The 26,743-nt window shown below is 35.4% G+C and overlaps 1 long non-coding RNA gene across 1 annotated transcript; it reads right to left on the bottom strand.

The window, feature by feature from the left end:
- Window positions 1-1,955: 1,955 nt before the first annotated feature.
- Window positions 1,956-26,742, bottom strand: LOC309653137. Its single transcript, XR_014259010.1, has 2 exons — window positions 21,262-26,742; window positions 1,956-14,222 (listed from the first exon to the last, which is right to left on the bottom strand). It is a non-coding gene; the product is annotated as an uncharacterized lncRNA (long non-coding RNA).
- Between the last annotated feature and the right edge of the window lies 1 nt (window position 26,743).

Genomic DNA, 26,743 nt, shown 5'->3' with positions numbered 1-26,743 from the left:
TTACTGGACCATATGACATTCCTACCAGCCATATATGATTAGTTCAGTTTCTCCTCATCTTCACTAGCATTTAGTGGTATCGTTATTTTTATTTTAACTTCTCTGATAGACTTGTGATGATATTTCATTGTGGTTTCAGTTTGCTTTTTCCTAAAGGCTAATGGTGTTGAACATCTTTCATGTACTAATCTGCAATCTGTGTATTCTCTATGGGAAAATATCTCTTCATGCATTTTGTCAATTTTCTAATACACTGTTTTTCACTGTTAAGCTGTATTACATATTCGAGATACTTACCCTTTGTTGGATATAAGGATTGCAAATATTTTGTCTTAATCTGTAGTTTGTTTTATCATCCTCTTTAAGAGACTTGCAGAGCAAAAGTGTGGGCAAGTTCATTATTAGCACAAAGGAATATCATTGACTTTTTAGTGTTGAACTTAAATCCTGCAACCTGATGGAAATGATGCTTTTTAAAAATTCCTTGTGGTTTTCCATGTAGACAATTATGTCATCTCCAAAGAGGTACACTAAAACACTTTATTAGCACTAATAGATTTCTTTTTCTATATACAAGATCATGTTATTGCCATATACAGATAGTTTTTTCTTCCTTTTCAATCTGGGTGTCTTTTATTTCTTTTTCTTGCTTTATCACAATGGCTAGAACTTCCAGTACTATTTTGAACAAAAATTGTAATAGTGGACACCTTTGTCTTTTTCCTGAGTTTAGGGGGAAAGCATTAAATTTTTCACCATTAAGCATGATGATAGATGTAGATGTTTCCTAGATGCTCTTTATTAAATAGAGGAAGTGTCCCCTTGTAGTCCTAATCTGGTGAGAATTATTGTTATAAATGGGGATGGGTTTTGTTAAATGATTTTTTGTGTGTATCAATTGATATGATCATATTTATTTCTTTTTTTGGACATAAAAACTTTTTATTATATAACCTCTAAGTATTAACTAGCCATAAAATTCCAAGCTTCTGTTTCCCCCCAGATTTCATAAACTCCCATGCTTTTCTCAGATTTTTATGCCAATAATTTATCAATATTTTACTTGACAATCCTCTTTATTTGCATTTTGCTTACTCTCTTTAGATTAAGGGTTCCATTTTTATTATTGCTTCCTTTTCACTTTTTTTTTCACCTCTGACAGCCATATTTATACTTCTTTAATTTCTTCTTATTATCCACAGGGTCATAGAACATGTAGGAAACAAAAGGCAAAGTAAAGCGTTTGCACAATTGTCCTAAAGGATAATGTTACTTCTTGGAAGACTTATAGGAAAAGATAAAGAACCACAAGAAAGAAGACTATTCCCTCTGAGAAATACCTCCTTTTTAAATTTGTTTAATTTTTTATATATTTATTATTTTTCAATATTTTTAAAAAATTAATATAGTTGATTTACAATGTGTTAGTTTTGGGTGTACAACAAAATGATTATAGAGTATTACAAAATATTCAGTTTAGTTCTCTGTGCTATACATTAGGTCCTTGCTGGTTATCTGTTTTATATTTAATAATGTGTATATGCTAATACCAAACTCCCAATTTATCCCTCCTCCACCCTTTCCCCTTTGGTACAGGTTTTTTTTTTTTCCTATTTATGTTTCTGGGTCTATTTCTATTTTGTATATAGGTTCATTTGTATCCGTTTTTATAGATTCCACATATAAATGATACCATATGATATCTATCTTTATCTGTCTGACTTACTTCACTTAGTATGATAAACTCTAGGCCCATCCATGTTGCTGCAAATGGCATTACTTTATTATTTTTTATAACTGAGTAATATTCCATTGCATATATATATGCCACATCTTCTTTATCCATTCCTCTATTAATAGACATTTAGGTTGCTTCCATGTCTTGGCTATTGTAAGCAGTGCTGCAATGAACATTGTGGTGCATGTTATCATTTTTTTTTTCATCTTTATTGGAGTATAATTGCTTTACAATGTTGTGTTAGTTTCTCCTGTACAACAAAGTGAATCACCTATATGTATACATATATACCCATATCCCCTCGCTCTTGAGGCTTGCTCCCACCCTCTCTATCCCACCACTCTAGGTCATCAAAAAGCATCCAGCTGATCTCCCTATGCTAGGCAGCAGCTTCCCACTAGCCATGCATTTTACATTTGGTAGTGTATATATGTCAATGCTACTCTCTAACTTCATCCAAACTTCCCCTTCCCTACCCCACCGTGTCCTCAAGTCAGTTCTCTATGTCTGCATCTTTATTCCTGCCCTGCCACTAGGTTCATCAGTACCGTATTTTTAGATTCAATATATATGCGTTAGCACATGATATTTGTTTTCTCTTTCTGACTTACTTCACTCTGTATGACAGACTATAGGTCCATCCACCTCACTACAAATAACTCAGTTTCATTCCTTTTTCTATGGCTGAGTAATATTCCATTGTATATACATGCCACATCTTCTTTACCCATTCATCTGTTGATGGACACTTAGTTGCTTCCATGTCCTGGCTATTGTAAATAGCGCTGCACTGAACATTGTGGTACATGTCTATTTTTGAATTATGGTTTTCTCAGGGTATATGCCTGGTAGTGTGATTGCTGCGTCATATGTTAGTTATATTTTTAGTTTTTTAAGGAACCTCGATATTGCTCTCCACAGTGGCTGTGTCCATTTTCATTCCCACCAACAGTGCAAGAGGGTTTCCTTTTCTCCACACCCTCTCCAGCATTTATTGTTTCTAGACTTTTTGATGATGGCCATTCTGAGTGGTGTGAGGTGATACCTCATTGTAGTTTTGATTTGCATTTTTCTAATGATTAGTGATGTTGAGAACCTTTTCATGTGTTTGTTGGCAATCTGCATGTCTTCTTGGAGAAATGTCTATTTAGGTCTTCTGCCCATTTTTGGATTGGGTTGTTTGTTTGTTTGATATTGACCTGAGGGAGTTGCTTGTATATTTTGCAGATTCATCCTTTGTCAGTTGCTTCGTTTGCAAATATTTTCTCCCATTCTGTAGGTTGTCTTTTCGTCTTGTTTATGGTTTCCTTTGCTGTGCAAAAGCTTTTAAGTTTTATTAGGTCCCATTTGTTTATTTTTGAGTTTATTTCCATTACTCTAGGAGGTGGGTCAAAAAGGATCTTGCTGTGCTTTATGTCATAGAGTGTTCTGCCTATGTTTTCCTCTAAGAGTTTTATAGTGTCTGGCCTTACATTTAGGTCTTTAAATCATTTTGAGTTTATTTTTGCATATGGTGTAAGGAAGTGTTCTAATTTCATTCTTTTACCTGTAGCTGTACAGTTTTCCAGCACCAATTATTGAAGAGGCTGTCATTTCTCCATTGTGTATTCTTTACTCCTTTGTCAAAGATAAGGTGGACCATATGTGCATGGGTTTATCTCTGGGCTTTCTATCCTGTTCCACTGATCTATATTTCTGTTTTTGTGCCAGTACCATATTGTCTTGATTACTGTAGCTTTGTAGTATAGTCTGAGGTCAGAGAGCCTGATTCCTCCAGCTCCATTTTTCTTTCTCAAGATTGCTTTAGATATTTGGGGTCTTTTGTGTTTCCATACAAATTGTAAAATTTCTCATTCTAGTTCTGTGAAAAATGCCATTGGTAATTTCATAGGATTGCATTGAATCTGTAGATTGCTTTGGGTAGTATAGTCATTTTCACAATGTTGATACTTCCAATCCAAGAACATGGTATAGCTCTCCATTTGTTTGTATTGTTTTTAATTTCTTTCATCAGTGTCTTATAGTTTTTTGCATACAGGTCTTTTGTCTCCTTAGGTAGGTTTATTCCTAGGCATTTTATTCTTTTTGTTGCAATCGTAAATGGGAGTGTTTCCTTACTTTCTCTTTCAGATTTTTCATCATTAGTGTATAGGAATGCAAGAGATTTCTGTGAATTAATTTTGTATCTTGCTACTTTACCAGATTCATTGATTAGCTCTAGTAGTTTTCTGGTAGCATCTTTAGGATTCTCTATGTATAGTATCATGTCATCGGCAAATAGTGACAGTTTTACTTCTTCTTTTCTGATTTGGTTTCCTTTTATTTCTTTTTCTTCTCTGATTGCTGTGGTTAGGACTTCCAAAACTATGTTCAATATACTGTTGAGAGTGGGCAACCTTGTCTTGTTCCTGATCTTAGAGGAAATGCTTTCAGTTTTTCACCATTGAGAATGATGGTGGCTGTGGGTTTCTCATATATGGCCTTTATTATGTTGAGGTAAGTTCCCTCTATGCCCACTTTCCGGAGAGTTTTGATCATAAATGGGTGCTGAATTTTGTCAAAAGCTTTTTCTGCATCTACTGAGATTATCATATGATTTTTATCCTTCAGTTTGTTAATATGGTGTATCACATTGATTGATTTCTGTATATTGAAGAATCCTTGCATTCTTGGGATAAACCCCACTTGATCATGTTGTATGATCCTTTTAATGTGCTGTTGGGTTCTGTTTGTTAGTATTTTATTGAGGAATTTTGCATCTATGTTCATCAGTGATATTGGCCTGTAATTTTCTTTTTTGTGACATCTTTGTCTGGTTTTGGTATCAGGGTGATGGTGGCCTCATAGAATGAGTTTGGGAGTGATCCTCCCTCTGCTGTATTTTGGAAGAGTTTGAGAAGGATAGGTGTTAGCTCTTCTCTAAATGTTTGATAGAGTTTGCCTGTGAAGCCATCTGGCCCTGGGCTTTTGTTTTTTGGAAGATTTTTAATCACAGTCTCAATTTCAGTGCTTGTGTTTGGTCTGTTTATTTTTTCTATTTATTCCTGGTTCAGTCTTGGAAGGTTGCACTTTTCTAAGAATTTGTCCATTTGTCCACAAATGGAGATGGGTTTTGTTAAATGATTTTTGTGTTTATCAATTGATATGATCATATTCTTTTTCTTTTATTTATAGCTTATTTATATGGTGGATTATATGGATGCTTCTTCATCTCAACTGCCATTGACCTAGTCTCAGATTTATCACTTCCCACTTGGATTATTTCAACAGGCTCCAAATTTTTCTTTTGTTATATACACCTTCTCTCCAACGCTTTTAGAATTCTTAGTCATGAACCTCTAGCATAATGCTTCTTAAACTTTATTGGGTCTTGGAATTCTCTATAAATATGATAAAGTTCTTGTCTGGTCCCTGACCTCACCTCATCAAATAAGTGTACTTTTGCATCTATATATAAATTACTGCATATAATTTTCTTGGCCTAGGACCTCCTAAAACCCATCTCTGGAAGCTAACTTAAGAACTTTTGTTCAAAAGGCTTAAAGTAACATGCAATTATTTAAGTGCTCATTTCTAAGAAAAATAGAACAGTAAAATTATTTTATATCTCTTTATTTACTCTTTTTTTTTTTTGCTTGTTTTTGTTTGGCCAGGTGAACAATATTGAAAATCATCCAAGGAGAAGAACAGGAAACCATGATAGAAGAAGGAAGAGAACTTCAAAGGTAGGAAAGGACAGTGATGTTCTTTGGCTAAAAAACCAGGGGAAAATCTCCTAGAAAAATATTTAATTTTTAAAATTGAGATATAATGGACATATAGCATTATATTAGTTTCAGGTTTACAACATAATGACTTGATATATGTATACTTTGGAAAATGATCACCACAAAATGTTAACATCCATCACCACATTTTTTTTCTTACAGTGAGAGATTTTAAGATCTACTGTCAGCAACTTTCAAATATACAATGCAGTATTATTAACTATAGTCACCATGCTGTACATTACACTCCCAGGACTTATTTATTTTATAACTGGAAGTTTGCTCCGTTTGACTACTTTCACCCATTTCACTCCCCCCGAACCCCCACCTCTGGCAACCAGCAATCTTTCCTCCATATCTATGAGTTCAGCTTTTTGTTTCTGTTTCTCTTTCTGTATTTAAGATTCCACTATAAGTGTGGTCATGAGGTATTTTGTATATGTCTTTCTCTGTCTGACTTATTTCACTTAGCATAATGCCCTCAAAGTCCAACCATGTTGTCACATGGATTTACTCTTATAAACCCTTCAAGGCTTTTTTATGAGGCTCTTTCTCTCTGAAGGAGATTCGTAGTACAGTAGTAATCCTAATCTTTTTAAATCAGTAAATAATTTGTCTCCCATCAATTATGTATAATGTAAAATCAAGAGAATTATGTGAATGCAGATGGACTAATAAAGCACCATTATAAAAGGCTTATCCAATTAGTTAAAATCAAGATAATTACAATAAACATAGCAGACCAGGTTTGCTTACCAAGAATGAGAAGGAGAACAATTTATTTATTAAAGTTAATACAGTGGTATATAAAGCACTAAAGTATATGTCTGACTCACAGTCACTGACTCAAAATCAGTGAAAATCTTCTAATTATTGTATAATGATATTGAGGCCCAATTTAGTTTTTACTATGAAAATGAACTCTTTAGATACAAAATTCATTACAAAATTATTCAAGGACACCATCTTTTTTAACATGTTGAGAAACTTTATAAGTAATGCACATCTTAATTACTTCATACATTTATTCCGCATTTATTAGGTATCAGGCAGTTCACTACATACTTTAAATCAATTAGCCAATTTAATCTTCACAACTACTCTGAAAGTAGTTTTATATCCCATATTACCGATGAAGAAAGGCTTAGTGATTATGGAATTAGCCTAAGATCACACAGGTAGTAAGTGAGGAGTCAAGAATCAAACTCAAGGCTACTGTCTCTCTATCATGTAAAAAGTCCTTTAAAATGATCTATATCCATACACACATTCCATTGTAACACAGTATATCACTATATGTATCTTTATGATCCCTATATCAGTTAACCATTGTTTTATAATGAAACACTTCAAAACTTATTGGCTTAAAATAAAAATCATTTATTTGTTCACAATTCTGTGGGTCAGAAATTTGGACTAGGCTCAGCCATGATAGTTCATCTCTGCTCTTTGAGGTGCTAGCTGAACACAATATTAAGTGTAGGGTCACAAGTGGTATAGCTGGACTGACTGATTTCACTGGCTCTCTCTTCCCACATAGTCTCTCATCATCCAGCAGACTAGCCTGGTCTTGGTCAAATGCGGACAGCATTCCTAGAGGGAGAGAATGGCAGCTCTAAGGACTCCTGAGGCTTAAGCTTAAAATGTGCACCACATCATTCGTGTCTCATTCAATTAGTCAAAGCAAATCACAAAGCCAGTCCAGATCCACAGGGTTTAGAACTAGATTCCATTTTTTGATGGAAGGAGATGAAACTAATTTGTGATCATTTGTGATTTACCAAATTCCCATTAGCAATAATAGGGAAAGCCTATTACTTAATGATTACTTGATATTTAATATAGCAATCAAAATAAAGATTATTGAAATTATCAAGATGAAAACTATCTAAGAAATGCTATTATTGGTAAATTAATATGATAGACACAAATGTAATTATTTTGTTCAGCAGAAGCAATAGAGGGTTCTTTAAAATATACTCTCTAACAAAATACTTTTTAATTTTAGTGTCTTATTTTTGAAGCAACTTGTGAAAATACATTTTTGTATAACTAGTTTCTAATATTCAAGGAAAAAAGCCATAGAATTTCAATTTTATCACTGCTTTCTGATAGAGTTATAAATTATTTAAAAATTCTTTATCTTCAGAATGCCCAGTTGAATACATTGAGGGAATACATTCAGGGAACAGAAACAAAAAGTTTCAACAACTGATGCAACTATCTTGCTAAGTTAGAGAAAAACATGCCTTTCTCTAAACACTTAAACCCTAGGAGATTCATTCCAGTAGGTCAAAAAAAAGCAGCTGACAAAAATCAGTGTTAAAGGAAATATAACTCATTTTCTTCACAGAATGTATAAAATGGTTAAAACGTTAATGAAGAAATATTATCAGTCTTTATTTCCCTTTTAGAAGTAGTTTTCTACTAAAATAAATGAAAACATTTGGTACTAAGTAATTTAGCAATTGGCAAGCCAATATTGTTTTGTTTGTTTTCCAATAATTAAGACTAGACATTCAGATGATTTCTATTAGAATTTGTCTTCCTGAGGTTAAAAAAGAACTTTGTTTATAAAGTCAAATACTGAGCTTTCTTTTCAACCTGAGTATTGACTTCCTCCTTGTCTAAAAGAGAGCAATAACTTCTACATCACAGGAAAAATACCAAGCATAAGATAATCAAACACATAAATTGCTGTACTTCTTCTTTGTTTATTGACCATCAGAGTCTAGTCAAGATCCAATTAAATCCCAAAGTAAAAAAAAAAAAGGAAAAATTAGCAATAGATCAACAAATACACAAAACTTCTTGTGAAATCTAAATAGATTTGGCTGTTATATCTTATGCTTAACTATCTGTGAAAAATGTATAAGCTAACTTCTCACTCTACCTAATGAACATGTTTTACTTTGTAGAATGACTATATCTTAAACTCGATTAATGTTGGTAATTTCCAACTGAAATCATCCATACCCACAATACATGTCTTTTCTGGTGGCAGACACTCTGATAATTTACCTTGGTTTTTGTTATCTAGAATAGTTAGTACCAAGAACATAGAAGGACTAGGTGAACACTCTTGATGCAAAGTTTTTATTTTTTTCAGGGAAAGTAGTTTACCAAAAACCATCAGACATTTTGCAAACTTAGCCTGGATAACAATCACATAGTAAGAGTAATAGAATTAATATTTGTAGAACACCCTGACCTGTACTGGGAACTGGGAGCTGGGAATATATATATACATATATATATATATACATATATATATATATACATATATATATATATGTGTGTATATATATATATATATATATATATAAAACCACTTTTTAATTTAATTTTCACAATCCTCTGTCATAAAAATTACTAGTTCTATTGCCCAAGCAAGACAACGGAGGTCCTGAGAATTCAGTAAGTTATGGAGCTAAGATTTAACTTAATTCTCTTTCAGGACTTAAGGGTTCTATGTGGCAAGTTAGATCAAAGTCTAAGGGATCAGGATTCACATGGGGGCTTTATCCATGGAAAACGTCATAAAGCATGCTATGATTCCCTTCATGTTAACACTCAAAAAAATTTAAGACAAGTCTTAGCTGCATACCCCACTGAGTTCTCAAAACTGACCGGCTCACCCTCTAATCTTTGAATGTACATTCCTATGTATGTGTCTTTGTGTGTATGCATGTTATCTTGTTTGATGGAGCAAAGTATTTCATTAGCTATGAGTGAAGTATGAATAGGGAAAATGAAGTGACTGTGATAAGAATCAGATGATATTTCTAAATTTTTAATTCATTTAATTTAAGATGTCATATCTTTGTATTACTTGGATTCAATTCACGTATTGAATTCAAACAGTCCTTTAAGGTTAACAAGAAGAGAAAAAAATATTTCCTAAAGTATCCAGATAATAATGTGGTAAAGGTCTTTTAAAAATTATAATTACCTAAATAACTTTTTTGTTCACTGTTTCATTGCTGTTTACACACATTAGAGTAAATTATATTTAAGCATATAATTCCACTTATAAATTATTATTTATTTTATGGCTTTTCAAAACACATATAATTCCAAATGCCAACTTTACATATAGAACCTGCTTCAATAGCACTTACACTTTGATACTTTAAATGTCAGCAGCCCGTCTTTGATGAGCAGCTTAACAATTCTAAAACAGCATGTACATTTATTTTAAAAAGAGGAAAAATCAGTATGCAAATTCATGTCAGTATTTCATTCTACTGCATACAAAGTGGCTATTGTTAAAAATGGTAAGTTGAAAAATTCTAGCCAGTATCCTTTTCAAACTTATAATATCCTAGTAAATTTAACTATAATACATTTAAGCTACTGAAGACTCACTTATGCACAAACGTGAAAAGAATATTAATGTTAGCACAAGAAGGTTGAGTATGAGCATCAGAATAATGTTCTTTTCCTGTAGACATTATATCATATGAACAGATGGCCTGCTTCTTTGCAGAAGAGATTTTCTATTACCATACAAAATACTCATGGTATAATAGAAAATGCATTGGATTGGGAGTGAGGAGACTTGAGTTGTAGTTTAAGCTTTTTCATCATTCTATATGTGTGACCTGAGGTAAGTCAGCTTCAAAAACTGAAGAAATTTGGGAGGTATGGATAACACCACATTAGACAATCATTAAATTGATTAAGTGGACCATAATGAACATTTCTGAAGCAATAAATAGGAATACAGCAAAGTAGAAAATATTTAAATGTCTCACACATAACAAGTACACGTACTGTGTGAAAGTTCTGTTTCAGTTATATAGATGTCTTGTGGTTTGCCAGAGTGTATGATCAATCTTTCTCCAAAAAAAATATTGGCTAAAAATGTTGAAACACCAAGAGGATATGTGAAAAGGCTTATTATTCACACAGAGAGGCTTTCTGTGAATAGTAGGGTGGGTACCCAAATGGATCCAAAATGGCTTGAGTGAAGGGAAGGGCAAGTGGCTTTGTTTTTTATTGTGACTTGGGTGTGGGGCTAGAGTGAGGGAAGTTTGTACTTCCCTCTGGCACTAAAGGAGAGAATGTGCATGCTTCTTTATCCACTTTGCCAGATTTAGGGAAGAAGAAAAAAGGGAGTGGTTGGGCTTTAAATTTCTCATGGTCAAACATCAAAATTGTCAGAATCTTTATTGCAACAGATATGTATGTGTATACGTGGTCACTTCTTATTGAGAAGTGCTATCAAAAACATGTATATATAGCTTCTATTCTTGAGCAGTTTTCACCATATAATATTCAGGAAAATGAGGATAAAAAGATTTTTACATGTTTGAACTCTGGATGGGATATTGTGAGGGTAGATTTCTAGTGTCTGTGGTTCCCACTTACTTCTTTTATCCCAGTGAAAAGGAACTTCTGCAAGTGGGAAGAGGCCCTCCTTACTAATAGGTACACAGGTCTTGCTTACATAAGACCTATGGTGTGTCTTGGCCATTGCTCATATTAAATTATTCTTCAGGAATAATTGAGTAGGCATTTGATTCCCTCTCAACCATATGTAGCTGAAATGTAGGAATATCATATCTACAAATATCACAGGACAGTCTTGGAAATACATATATATCAGATAATATATCAAAACTTTCAGCCAGGGATGACACTCCCCTTGGGAAGTCATACTATTGACCCTGATGGACATCATTTTCTGAAAAATCTTCCTGAGTTGGAGCAGCTCCAATTGTTTGTTATAGATGCCCCTGCACACATACCTTGGAGAAACTGTTATTTTGTGGCCTCTTCCTCCTTAATGTTCCTCAAAGTAAGTATCTGTTGATACCAAATACTTATAATATTTTTAAGTGTCTCCTTAAAATTCACAATAGCATTAATAAAAACAATCAATATCTCAGACTTTCAGAGTCATTGAGTAATATGCCTTACTGTATAAATTGTAATTTTATTGATAAAAACCATAATGTGTTCTTTTAAATTTCTCTACTTAATGAAAGATATGAAAGAGTCTTCTTCCTAGTATATTCTTATACCCTAACCAATTGTAACCCAAATATTAACTAAGGTCTTATTGTCCAGTAAGACCTAGTTAGAATGAACTTGAATCCCTATCTATGTCTTATGGAAGTCCCAAACTATCTCCAAGAGTTCTATGAATTACTAGAGGATCTAGGTTCTCAGAGTTACCATTAGCTCCAGGCTCCTACTTCTGCTGAAATACTTCCATTTGTAAATTATCTCTTAAAGTGCTATTCCTTCTCTGCTTACTTTGCATTGCTTTATATGGATAAAGAAACAATCTTTGTTAGAATGGCAGGTTTTAATAATGGTTTTATGGAAAAGTGTTTCTTGTAGGGGGATTACAACATTGAAAATAACTTTTATTATTAACTAAACTCCATACTTTATTCAGATTCTTTTCATTTCTTTTTTTTTTTCTTTAATTTAAGGTCCTTCTTATGTTAGGGTCCTATCCTGTATGCCACTTTTATTCAGTGTTCATGTCTCCTTAGACTCCTCCAGGCTGTGACAATTTTTTAGACTTTCTTTGTTTTTGATAACTTTGACAGTTTTGAGGAGTGCTGATCAAGTATTTTGTAGAATATCCCTTGATTTGGGTATGCCAGCTGTTTTTCTTACGGTTAGACTGGGGTTATGGGTTTTGGGAGGTAAACTACCATTCTCAACCCATTATATCAAAAGTACATGCTATCAAAATTACATCACTGATGATGCTAACCTTGATCAACTGGCTGAAGTTGATTTTGCCATATTTCTCCACAATAAAGTTACTTCTCCCTCCTTCCTTTTCTAGTTAGAAAGCCTTGCCTACATTTTAAGTGTGGGAAGGAGGTCTGCTCCACCTCATTGAGGGGCCAGTATCTATATATGTTACTGAACTCCGGTTCGGCTCCTCACCACTCAAAAGTCAATAATAGAGGGGCAAGTGTCAGTAGAAAGGAAAGGTGCTGTATTCAGAAAAGCTGGTGATCTGGGGAGAAGGCAGACTCATGTCCCGTGACCAACTCCAAAGTTTCTGCTCAGCCATGACAGTTTTTAAAGGGAAAAAGGAGAAACAATCTCAGTTCATCATTAAGGTAGGAGGTCAGATGCTTCACTTTTCCATTGTTTGCAGACCTGCTGACTTCTCCTGATCTTCCTTTGGATGCTAACCTGCTGTGTCATTTGCCTGCAAATTTGCTAAGAGGGAAGCTGGGGGTAGAATGTCTGTCATTCTTTAACTACTTAATTCTTCTTTCTTACTCCTTTTAATCCAGGAAAGGAATCAACAGGTTAGGCAAGACATTTAGTAGAACAGAAGTCAGGAGTTAGGTTAAATGTTACCTAGTGATCTCATTTTTATAATTAAGGTTTAAGGGGAACAGAAATAGACAAACAGGAAAGAGGCAAAAGAGTTGCTTACACATACATTATATGGAATTCTGCTGTATTGGAGATAAGTCTTTTCTCCCTCATTTATTAATCTATTTATATCAGTATGTAAACATAGATATGCTACCTTATTTATTTTATTGCTCAAATTGTTCCAACTTTGGCCATTTGGAGCTCTTTCAGTTGGCTCCTCTGTCCCTTTGGCATGTCCTCATCATTGTGAGGTTTTTGTTTTTTTTTTTTTGAGCACCTTCTTACTTTCTGGCACCATAAGATGCCCTAGGCTCATCTTGTATGTTTCCTATTTCCTGCCCCAGTTCTAGAATTGGCCATTTCTACAAGGATCTTGGTTCCGTTTATTGGGGAATGGAATTAGAAACCACTATCTGAGCACGGAATGTGCTTGTTGCTACTGGAGTGTCATTGCTTCTAAGCCTTCTTAGCAGATAGAGCTAGAAAATGTATATATATTTATATACATATATGTATATGTATATATATATACTAATCTGTGTATATACACAGATCTAATAAACAATATACATAAATATATATCCAACTATATCTGTATTGAGCTTGTATCTATAATGAGTTAAACATGAGTTTATACTGCTGTCTTCAACTCTAACTCAATACTAAAAGGCTCATTCTAGCTTTCTCTCCTTACTCATGCATAATCTCTCATTCATTATCATAGAAAAAAACCTGGCTCTCACCATCCACCAATCATTTACTTATTTATTCAATTCCAGTATACATGTGTATTGGTTTTGGTATTGATAACTCTTACACACAAGGGAATGACTTTTCCAATCAAAGTACAGTGGTTATGTGACATTCCTTTGTCTTTAGTATTATAGGTTCCATACATTTCCAAAGTTACTCAGGTCAGCATCTTTCCCTTGACCCTCTTCAGTCAGGTTATATTATACATTTGTAATGCAGTTAGAGCCTGTTGTCACAGTTTGCATTTCATCCTGGGATACCCTGCCTTTCTAGTTGGTGTTTTATAATGTGCATACATTAGGGTTTACTCTTTGTGCTGTAAAGTTCTATGGACTTGATAAGTGGATAATGTCAGGTATCTACCACTAGATACATAACAGTATCAACACCTTAAAAAAATCTCCTGTGATTTATGTAGTGCCTCGCCTCCATCTCAAATCCTGGACAACCAGTGATCAGTTTACCAACTCTATAGTTTTTCATTTTCCAGAATGTTATATAAATAAACTCATGTATTTATATATGTAGCCTTCTCATACTGGACTCCTTTACTGAGCAATAAGCATTTACAACTCATCCATGTTGGAGAGTGGATTAATAGCCTATTCCTTTTTTTTTTTTAAACATCTTTATTGAAGTATAATTGCCTTACAATGGTGTGTTAGCTTCTGCTTTATAACAAAGTGAACCTGTTATACATATACAATATGTTCCCATTTCTCTTCCCTCTTGCATCTGCCTCCCTCCCACCCTCCCCATCCCACCCCTCTAGGTGGTCGCAAAGGACCGAGCTGATCTCCCTGTGCTATGATGTTGCTTCCCACTAGCTATCTATTTTACATTTGGTAGTGTATATATGTCCATGACACTCTCTTACCCTGTCACATCTCACCCCACCCCCTCCCCATATCCTCAAGTCCATTCTCTAATAGGTCTGTGTCTTTATTCCCGTCTTGCCACTAGGTTCTTCATGGCCTTTTTTTTTTTTCCTTAGATTCCGTATATATGTGTTAGCATACTGTATTTGTTTTTCTCTTTCTGACTTACTTCATTCTGTATGACAGACTCTAACTCCATCCACCTCATTACAAATACCTCCATTTCATTTCTTTTTATGGCTGAGTAATATTCCATTGTATATATGTGCCACATCTTCTTTATCCATTCATCTGTCGATGGACATTTAGGTTGCTTCCATGTCCTGGCTATTGTAAATAGAGCTGCAATGAACATTTTGGTACATGACTCTTTTTGACCTATGGTTTTCTCAGGGTATATGCCCAGTAGTGGGATTGCTGGGTCGTATGGTAGTTCTATTTGTAGTTTTTTAAGGAACCTCCATATTGTTCTCCATAGTGGCTGTATCAATTTACATTCCCACCAACAGTGCAAGAGTGTTCCCTTTCCTCCACACCCTCTCCAGCATTTATTGTTTCTAGATTTTTTGATGATGGCCATTCTGACCGGTGTGAGATGATATCTCATTGTAGTTTTGATTTGCATTTCTCTAATGATTAATGATGTTGAGCATTCTTTCATGTGTCTGTAGGCCATCTGTATATCTTCTTTGGAGAAATGTCTATTTAGGTCTTCTGCCCATTTTTGGATTGGGTTGTTCGTTTTTTTGTTATTGAGCTGCATGAGCTGCTTGTAAATCTTGGAGATTAATCCTTTGTCAGTTGCTTCATTTGCAAATATTTTCTCCCATTCTGATGGTTGTCTTTTGGTCTTGTTTATGGTTTCCTTTGCTGTGCAAAAGCTTTTAAGTTTCATTAGGTCCCATTTGTTTATTTGTGTTCTTATTTCCATTTCTCTGGGAGCTGGGTCAAAAAGAATCTTGCTGTGATGTATGTCATAGAGTGTTCTGCCTATGTTTTCCTCTAAGAGTTTGATAGTGTCTGCCCTTACACTTAGGTCTTTAATCCATTTTGAGTTTATTTTTGTGCATGGTGTCAGGGAGTGTTCTAATTTCATACTTTTACATGTACCTGTCCAATTTTCCCCGCACCACTTATTGAAGAGGCTGTCTTTTCTCCACTGTATATGCTTGCCTCCTTTATCAAAGATAAGGTGACCATATGTGTGTGGGTTTATCTCTGGGCTTTCTATCCTGTTCCATTGATCTATATTTCTGTTTTTGTGCCAGTACCAAACTGTCTTGATTACTGAAGCTTTGTAATATAGTCTGAAATCAGGGAGCCTGATTCCCCCAGCTCCATTTTTCGTTCTCAAGATTTCTTTGGCTATTTGGGGTCTTTTGTGTTTCCATACAAATTGTGAAATTTTTTGTTCTAGTTCTGTGAAAAATGCCAGTGGTAGTTTGATAGGGATTGCATTGAATCTGTAGATTGCTTTGGGTAGTAGAGTCATTTTCACAATGTTGATTCTTCCAATCCAGGAACATGGTATATCTCTCCATCTATTTGTATCATCTTTAATTTCTTTCATCAGTGTCTTATAATTTTCTGCATACAGGTCTTTTGTCTCCTTAGGTAGGTTTATTCCTAGATATTTTATTCTTTTTGTTGCGATGGTAAACGGGAGTGTTTTCTTAATTTCACTTTCAGATTTTTTGTCATTAGTGTATAGAAATGCAAGAGATTTTTGTGCATTAATTTTGTATCCTGCTACTTTACCAAATTCATTGATTAGCTCTAGGAGTTTTCTGGTAGCATCTTTAGGATTCTCTATGTATATTACCATGTCATCTGCAAACAGTGACAGCTTTACTTCTTCTTTTCCGATTTGGATTCCTTTTATTTCTTTGTCTTCTCTGATTGCTGTGGCTAACACTTCCAAAACTATGTTGAATAATAGTGGTGAGAGTGGGCAACCTTTTCTTGTTCCTGATCTTAGTGGAAATGGTTTCAGTTTTTCACCATTGAGGACAATGTTGGCTGTGGGTTTGTCATATATGGCCTTTATTATGTTGAGGAAAGTTCCCTCTATGCCTACTTTCTGCAGGGCTTTTATCGTAAATGGGTGTTGAATTTTGTCGAAAGCTTTCTCTGCATCTATTGAGATGATCATATGGTTTTTCTCCTTCAGTTTGTTAATATGGTGTATCACATTGATTGATTTGCGTATGTTGAAGAATCCTTGCATTCCTGGGATAAATCCCACTTGATCATGGTGTATGATCCTTTTAATGTGCTGTTGGATTCTGTTTGCTAGTATTTTGTTGAGGATTTTTGCATCTATGTTCATCAGTGATATTGGCCTGTAGTTTTCTTTGTTTGTGACATCTTTGTCTGGTTTTGGTATCAGGGTGATGGTGGCCTCGTAGAATGAGTTGGGGAGTGTTCCCCCCTCTGCAATATTTTGGAAGAATTTGAGAAGGATAGGTGTTAGCTCTTCTCTAAATGTTTGATAGAATTCTCCTGTGAAGCCATCTGGTCCTGGGCTTTTGTTTGTTGGAAGGTTTTTAATCACAGTTTCAATTTCAGTGCTTGTGATTGGTCTGTTCATATTTTCTATTTCTTCCCGGTTCAGTCTCGGCAGTTTGTGCATTTCTAAGAATCTGTCCATTTCTTCCAGGTTGTCCATTTTATTGGCATAGAGTTGCTTGTAGTAATCTCTCGTGATCTTTTGTATTTCTGCAGTGTCAGTGGTTACTTCTCCTTTTTCATTTCTAATTCTATTGATTTGAGTCTTCTCCCTTTTTCTCTTGATGAGTCTGGCTAATGATTTATCAATTTTGTTTATCTTGTCAAAGAACCAGCTTTTAGTTTCATTGATTTTTGCTATTGTTTCCTTCATTTCTTTTTCATTTATTTCTGACCTAATCTTTATGATTTCTTTCCTTTTGCTGGCTTTGGGATATTTTTGTTCTTCTTTCTCTAATTGCTTTAGGTGCAAGGTTAGGTTGTTTATTGGAGATGTTTCCCGTTTCTTGAGGTAGGCTTGTATTGCTATAAACTTCCTTTTTAGCACTGCTTTTGCTGCGTCCCATAGGATTTGGGTCGTCGTATCTCCATTGTCATTTGTTTCTAGGTATTTTTTGATTTCCCCTTTGATTTCTTCAGTGATCACTTCGTTATTAAGTAGTGTATTGTGTAGCCTCCATGTGTTTGTATTTTTTACAGATCTTTTCCTGTAATTGATATCTAGTCTCATAGCGTTGTGGTCAGAAAAGATACTTGATATGATATCAATTTTCTTAAATTTACCAAGGCTTGATTTGTGACCCAAGATATGATCTATCCTGGAGACTGTTCCATGAGCACTTGAGAAAAATGTGTATTCTGTTGTTTTTGGGTGGAATGTCCTATAAATATCAATTAAGTCCATCTTGTTTAATGTATCATTTAAAGCTTGTGTTTCCTTATTTATTTTCATTTTGGATGATCTGTCCATTGGTGAAAGTGGGGTGTTAAAGTCCCCTACTATGATTGTGTTGCTGTCGATTTCCCCTTTTATGGCTGTTAGTATTTGCCTTATGTATTGAGGTGCTCCTATGTTGGGTGCATAAATATTTACAATTGTTATACCTTCCTCTTGGATCGATCCCTTGATCATTATATAGTGTCCTTCTTTGTCTCTTGTAATAGTCTTTATTTTAAAGTCTGTTTTGTCTGATATGAGAATTGCTACTCCAGCTTTCTTTTGATTTCCATTTGCATGGAATATCTTTTTCCATCCCCTCACTTTCAGTCTGTATGTGTCTCTAGGTCTGAAGTGGGTCTCTTGTAGACAGCATATATATGGGTCTTGTTTTTGTATCCATTCAGCCAGCCTTTGTCTTTTGGTGGGAGCATTTAATCCATTTACCTTCAAGGTAATTATCGATATGTATGTTCCTATTCCCATTTTCTTAAATGTTTTGGGTTTGTTATTGTAGGTGTTTTCCTTCTCTTGTGTTTCTTGCTTAGAGAAGTTCCTTTAGCATTTGTTATAAAGCTGGTTTGGTGGTGCTGAACTCTCTCAGCTTTTGCTTGTCTGTAAACGTTTTAATTTCTGAATCACATCTGAATGAGATCCTTGCTGGGTAGAGTAATCTTGGTTGTAGGTTTTTCTCCTTCATCACTTTAAGTATATCCTGCCACTCCCTTCTGGCTTGCAGAGTTTCTGCTGAAAGATCAGATGTTAACCTTATGGGGATTCCCTTGTGTGTTATTTGTTGTTTTTCCCTTGCTGCCTTTAATAGGTTTTCCTTATATTTAATTGTTGATAGTTTGATTAATATGTGTCTTGGCGTGTTTCTCCTTGGGTTTATCCTGTATGGGACTCTCTGTGCTTCCAGGACTTGATTAACTATTTCCTTTCCCATATTAGGGAAGTTTTCAACTATAATCTCTTCAAATATTTTCTCAGTCCCTTTCTTTTTCTCTTCTTCTTCTGGGACCCCTATAATTCGAATGTTGGTGCATTTAATGTTGTCCCAGAGGTCTCTGAGACTGTCCTCAGTTCTTTTCATTCTTTTTTCTTTATCCTGCTCTGCAGTAGTTATTTCCACCATTTTATCTTCCAGGTCACTTATCCTTTCTTCTGCCTCAGTTATTCTGCTATTGATCCCATCTAGAGTATTTTTAATTTCATTTATTGTGTTTTTCATCATTGCTTGGTTACTCTTTAGTTCTTCTACGTCCTTGTTAAATGTTTCTTGCATTTTGTCTATTCTATTTCCAAGATTTTGGATCATCCTTACTATCATTATTCTGAATTCTTTTTCAGGTAGACTGCCTATTTCCTCTTCATTTGTTAAGTCTGGTGTGTTTTGACCCTGCTCCTTCATCTGCTGGGTGTTTTTCTGTCATCTCATTTTGCTTATCTTACTGTGTTTGGGGTCTCCTTTTCACAGGCTGCAGGTTCGTAGTTCCCGTTGTTTTTGGTATCTGTCCCCAGCGGCTAAGGTTGGTTCAGTGGGTTGTGTAGGCTTCCTGGTGGAGGGAACTAGTGCCTGAGTTCTGGTGGATGAGGCTGGATCTTGTCTTTCTGGTGTGCACGTCCACGTCTGGTGGTGTATTTTGGTGTGTCTGTGGCCTTATTATGATTTTAGGCAGACTCTCTGCTAATGGATGGGGCTGTGTTCCTGTCTTGCTAGTTGTTTGGCATAGGGTGTCCAGCACTGTAGCTTGCTGGTCATTGAGTGAAGCTGGGTCTTGATGTTGAGATGGAGATCTCTGAGAGATTTTTGCCGTTTGGTATTACGTGGAGCTGGGAGGTCTCTTGTGGACCAGTGTCCTGAAGTTGGCTCTCCCACCTCAGAGGCATGGCCCTGATGCCTGGCTGGAGCACCAAGAGTCTTTCGTCCACACAGCTCAGATTAAAAGGGAGAAAAAATAGAAAGAAAGAAAGAGGCTATAATATAGTGAAGTAAAATAAAGCTATTATAAAGCAAAGCTATACAGACAAAATCTCACCCAGAAGCATATACATATACACTCACAAAAAAGGAAAAGGGGAAAAATTAATATATGCTGCTCCCAAAGTCCACCTCCTGAATTTGGGATGATTCGTTGTCTATTCAGGTATTCAACAGATGAAGGCACATCAAGTTGTTTGTGGAGTTTTAATCCGCTGCTTCTGAGGCTGCTGGGAGAGATTTCCCCTTCTCTTCTCTGTTCGCACAGCTCCTGGAGATCAGCTTTGGACTTGGACCCGCCTCTGCGTGTAGGTCGCCTGAGGGCGTCTGTTCCCCGCCCAGACAGGACGGGGTTAAAGGAGCAGCTGCTTCGGGGGCTCTGGCTCACCCAGGCCGTGGGGAGGGAGGGGTACAGAGGAGGCGGGGCGAGCCTGCGGCGGCAGAGGCCAGCGTGACGTTGCACCAGCCTGAGGCGTGCAGTGCGTTCTCCTGGGGAAGTTGTCCCTGGATCACGGGACCCTGGCAGTGGCGGGCTGCACAGGCTCCCGGGAGGGGCGGCGTGGAGAGTGACCTGTGCTCGCACGCAGGATTTTTGGAGGTGGCAGCAGCAGCCCCAACGTCTCACGCCCATCTCTGGGGTCCGCGCTGATCACCGCGGCTCGCGCCAGTCTCTGGAGTTCGTTTAGGCGGCGCTCTGAATCCCCTCTCCTTGCGTGCCGTGAAACAAAGAGGCAAGAAAAAGTCTCTTGCCTCTTCGGCAGGTGCAGACTTTTTCCCGGTCTCCCTCCCAGCCAGCTGTGGTGCGCTAACCCCTTCAGGCTGTGTTCACGCCGCCAACCCCATTCCTCTCCCTGCGATCCGACCCAAGCTGAGCCTCAGCTCCCAGCCCTGCCCGCCCCGGCGGGTGAGCAGACAAGCCTCTCGGGCTGGTGAGTGCTGGTCGGCACTGATCCTCCATGCGGGAATCTCTCCGCTTTGCCCTCCGCACCCCTGTGGCTGCGCTCTCCTCCATGGCTCCAATGCTTCCCCCCTCTGCCACCTGTAGTCTCTGCCCGCGAAGGGGCTTCCTAGTGCGTGGAAATCTTTCCTCCTTCACCACTCCCTCCCACTGGTGCAGGTGCCGTCCCTATTCTTTTGTCTCTGTTATTTCTTTTTTCTTTTGCTTTACCCAAGTACGGGGGGAGTTTCTTGCCTTTTGGGAGGTCTGACGTTTTCTGCCAGCGTTCAGTGGGTGTTCTGTAAGAGCAGTTCCACGTGTAGATGTATTTCTACTGTATCTGTGGGAAGGAAGGTGATCTCCGCATCTTACTCTTCCGCCATCTTCTCTCCTCCCTAGCCTATTCCTTTTAAACAGTGAATAGTACTACATAGTATGGATATACTAGTTTGTTTATACCTTCATCTATTGAAGAACATTTTGGTTGCTCCCAGTTTTTGGTGATCATGATTAAATGCTATAAACATTCATATGCAAGTTTTTGTATGGACATAAACTTTCAAGTCAGCTGGGTAAGTACCTAAGAGTTTGCTTAATGGATTGCATGGTAAGACTATGTTTAGCTTTGTAAAAACTGCCCAAGTGCCTTCCAAATTAGCTGTACCATTTTGCATTCCTACCAGAAATAAGTGAAAGTTCTTGTTGCTCCACATCCTTGCCAACACTTGGTATTTTCAGATATTTGGTATTTAAATAATTTTAATATGTGTGTGGTGATATCACCTTGCTTTAATTTATATTCCCCTAATGGCAAATGATGTTGAGCATCTTTTTATGTGTTTAATTGCCATCTGTATATCTTCTTTTTTGAGCTGTTCAGGTATTCCCACATTTTTAAATGGGTGATTTATTTTCTTATTGTTGAGTTTTAAGAGTTTTTAAATATATTTTGGATATAAGTTTGTTATCAGATCTATGTTTTACAAATCCTTTCTCCAGTCTGCGGCTTATCTTTTCATTCTCTAATGGTATCATTCACAGAGCAGAAGTTTTAATTTTAATAAAGTCCAACTTATCAATTTGTTCTTTTACACATCATGATTTTGTTGTTATATGTAAATTCTCATCACTAAAGCCAAGGTCATGCAGAATTTCTCCTATACTTTCATCTAGAAGTTTTATAGTTTTGCATTTTACTTTTAGATCTATGAAAAGTGCATGCTGCAGTGGTATTTCAACTTGCATAGAAATTTTCCATTAAGTATTTGAAAAGTCTCATTTTTTAAGTCTTTGACCAGTCTATCACAAGGACTATTGTGTACATACTTCACTCTACATATATCACAACTTGAACCATCTGCCTAGCTCCTCTCTGTCCTTTTTTTGTTCATTTATAACATCCAAAAGTTATAGAACACACTGTGTGATAGTCACTGCTGTAAGCACTTTCCAAATAGTAACTATATTGATTCTTACTAAACCTTATTAGTTAATCGCTATTGTTCTTCTAACTTTACAGAAATAGAAACTGAAGTACAAAGAGTTTAAGCAGCTTTGCCATGGCCATATACCAAGTTAATGGTAGAGTTAGAATTTAAACCCAGTCCCTTTTCTTAACTTCTCCAATATAATAAAAATTATACCATGATAACATAATAAAGCAATAACATTTTAATATAGCTAATATAGTAATAAATATATAATTTCAAATACAATAATAAAAGATAAATTTGTTCAGTGAATAAATGTGTCAGTTATTAAATATATTTTTTCTGGTCATACACAACATTTATAAAAATTGACTATATTCTAGATCATAAAGCAGGTTTCAACAATTTTCAAAGACTCCAGTCTTACAGGAATACGTTCTTTGACCACAGTATATTTAAGCTATAAATTCATAACAAGAAGCTAAGTATAAAATTCCCCTATGATTGTAACATAAGCACTATACTTTGAAAGAACTCATGGATCAAGGAAGCAATCACAATGTGGACTGTAAGAAATCTTAACCTGAAAGATGATGGACATATAACTTCCAAAACTTTGTGGGATGGAGCTAAATGTTTGAATAAAGGGAAGTTAGAAGCTTTAAATATATATTTTAAAAATGGATAAAACTGAAAATCATTTATTTAAGCATCTATCACAAAGAGTTACAAAAATAACAAAATTAAACTAAAGTCAAGTGAAAGAAAGAAAATCTAAGAAGCATATATTTGTGAAACATAAAACAAATGAAAAACAATACTGAAATGTGGATCTTTGGAGAAACTTACTGAAAGTCCTAATGAGGATAGCCAGGAGAAGAAAAGAGAAAGCACAAATAATACCAGAAACTAAATTTTAAAAGTATATCACTACACAATAAACAGACATTGAAAAGATCATAAATTGTGGACTTTATATCAAATAATTAGAAAATTAAGCTAAAAATGGAAAATTTATATATAGTACAACTTTCTACACTGGGTACAAGAAGGAATAGAGAATAAGAGTAACCCACTAATTATTAAAGGAATTGAAACTGTAAATAAAATCATTCCCATGAAGAAAACTCTTAGCCTAAATGGTTCCACTAGTGAATTATGAAATATCTAAAGAAGAAATAACACCAATCACAAATTAGTCCTAAGAACAGAAAGTCCAGAAACACTTCCCAACCCAACCTGTGTTATTAAATTCTGTTTATATCAAAACTCTTTAGGAAATTTACATGATAGGACAATTACAAGCCAATCACTTTTGAGACTATATGCAAAATTTCATCAATAAGATATACAGTAATGAATAGCAATGCATCAGATAATACAACAACCACTTCACAAAGCAGAAATTATAGGCAATACAAGAAAAAATAGAAACATATTAATAATGGCTGATTTTAGTACATCTCTCAAAGTTAAAGACAAATCAAGTTGGCAATAATAAGGAAGAATTTAGAAGAATTAATAAAACTAATAAAAGAGATTTTATGGATATATTCCAAACTGTATGCCCCAGTAATAGCAGATATGTCTTCTTCTATAGGGCATAAAGAACATTTACAAAAATCAACGATATATTAGATCATAGAAAGTCTCCATAAGTTCCACAAAGGAAAAGCAGTACAAGTAATATTCTCTGATTACAATGCAATAAAATTAGAAATTTATTACAGAAACAAAAGGGCCCTTCCAGTTGAAAATGTATAAATGTGTGAGTGTAAATAACTTTAGGGTAAAATAGGAAATACAACCGAAATCTACCTGTTAAAAGGGACAGTCAGATTGTATTTTAGGAATTGAGCTATGTACTTTAAAGGACATGGATTATTTGGAAGAAAGAAATGGAGAAGAGATACTGAACAAATATTAACTGAAAGGAAGTTGATGAGTTATATTAATATTGTATTAACTTGAATTGAGACAGAATATTGTATTAGAAAAAGTGATGAGAGGAATAATTCACCAGAGAGTTCAATTTTAATCTTATATGCAGCTGATAAAGAATAGACTATAAAAATATGAAGCAAACTACAATATTACAAAGAGAAATCGACAAATCCACAATTATAAAGATTTTAACATATTTCTTTCAGAAATTGATTTATCAAGCAGATGAAAATTAAGTATGATTTAAAAGATTTGAATATTATTTTGAGTGCTTGATTTAACTGATACATAAAGATCCTTAAACCCATTAATGATGATTCCATCAATGTAAAGGGCCTTTTATTAAACATTCATGGCCTCTCTTTACCCCTTTCCTCACTCTTCCCAAGGTGAGATCAATTGACATCTGATTACTGACTTTTTGTAAAGAACTGGTAAGCATAGTCCAGACTTTTATTTTATTTGCCTTTAGGGATCCAACATGCTTCCAGAGGGCACGTATTTTCTGCTCCTCTGCCCATACAGTGTAGGAACTGCAGCATTCTATTATTGGTTGATACTGAATGGGTAAGTCTCATTCTGAGGTTCAGCATTAGGAAGCTCAGTTTGCCCCAGTCATTAACCATATTCTTCTATGTCATGTTTACCAATAACAGAAGTTATAATTTATTAACAACATGGTTTTCTCTTCATCTTTTAAGGGAAGAATGAATGTTATATATTGGACCATCCCAAGACCCCAATAATAATAAAGAATGCACAATGCTTTCAAACAAATATACATTACTGAAATAATTGACCTTGAACAAGATCACAAAGTCTATAGTTGTTATTATACAAACTTTATTTTCTAAGTGTAAAGGAATTAACTTAGAAACCAAATACAAAATGATTTTATAAACTCCCTTATACATCTGGAAGTAAGAAAACACAGATGTTATGTATCTTATAGATCATAAAATAAATCTCAATGCCAATTAGAAAAATATGTAGAATAAATATAAAAAAATATGCAGCATATAGGAGAATTTGTATCTTTACATGTTTATGTTATAAAAAGAAAGAAAATTTGTAAATTAATGATTTAATTGTCCAATTCAAGATGTTAGAAATAGGATAATTGAGTAAATGTAAGAAAATGGAAGAAAGACAATATAATACAAGAGTATAAATTAACAAAACAGAAACAGAAGAATAAAAAAAAAATATTGTCCTCAGATAAGTGATTCAAATTTGAATTCCATACTACATATTATGTTATGAAATTTAAAATATCAGGTTTTTAGCTTCAAATCAAATCAAAATTAATAAATACTCCCACTTTTAAATGTATATGTCTTTAAATTTTTAATCCTCAATATCAAACATTTTTGCATTATGATACCTGATTAAGAAAGTTTCTGGCAGTCGATTAAAAAAAAAAATCTATCCCAGTCAGTGTATTTATTAGGCTTTGTTGTTCTCTTTCCACCTGGAGTTTGAAATCATGAAAAGCCCGTTTAGACTGAGTTAGTAATGTTCCTGGGCAAATGAGATTTAAAGTAATTAATTGTTAAAATAAAAGAAACTTGAATCTATTTTTACAGTAGGAGTGTAAAAAGAATCATACTGATCTGTTTTCCTATGGAAATATTACATGAAAACAGATCTCTATATTCTTCAAATTCTGGAATAGACAGTAAAAACAAACAAAAAGCACCAAAAACATACATTAAGGCCACACCATGTAAATAAGAACAGTATATTTATTTTAGGTTGGTCCTCTAAAGCAGACCCTGAAATACAAGATTTTTTTTTTTTAAATGAGTTCTGCTCGGGCTACCTGTAAGGTAGTGAGAGAAGCAGGATAAGGAAAGCAAAGAGCTAGGCAAAGATGTCTTTTTAGATGAAGTTTAGCCTCAATCTGATGCCATGGGGTGATCTGGAATGCAAATTTCACCTCAGAGTCATGCCCCCCCTACTTGAGGAAAGGGAGTGAAGCTTTTGCAGGCCTGTGCTGTTAACTAAGTGCTGACCTGGGTGGAAGGTATAGGCTCCTCTGCTGGAGCTGGCTCCAATCTTTCAAGGGCAATCTTCCAGTTAAGGTTTAGGTAGGAGCCATTAGCACAGGCAGCAGATGATAAGAGAGATTCCAAGGCTATCAGCAAAATCTGCTACAAAGCTAAAGAAAATTCAATAAAGGGAAAATATATTAAAGAATGTTTAACTTTACAAGAAAAGAAAAATGGGAATTAAAATGGTAATGCAGGACTTCCCTGGTGGCACAGTGGTTACGAATCTGCCTGCCAATGCAGGGGACATGGGTTCGAGCCCTGGTCCAGAAAGATCCCACATGCCACAGAGCAACTGAGCCAGTGCACCACAACTACTGAGACTGTGCTCTAGAGCCCGCAAGCCACAATTACTGAGCCCGCATGCCACAACTACTGAAGCCCACATGTCTAGGGCCTGTGCTCTGCAACAAGAGAAGCCACTGCAATGAGAAGCCCACGCACCTCAATGAAGAGT

This window comes from Balaenoptera physalus (genome assembly GCF_965194825.1).
Source record: "Balaenoptera physalus genome assembly, chromosome: X".
NCBI lineage: Eukaryota > Metazoa > Chordata > Mammalia > Artiodactyla > Balaenopteridae > Balaenoptera > Balaenoptera physalus.
Note: the sequence above shows the minus strand (reverse complement) of the source record. Positions and strands in the feature narration are given on the sequence as shown.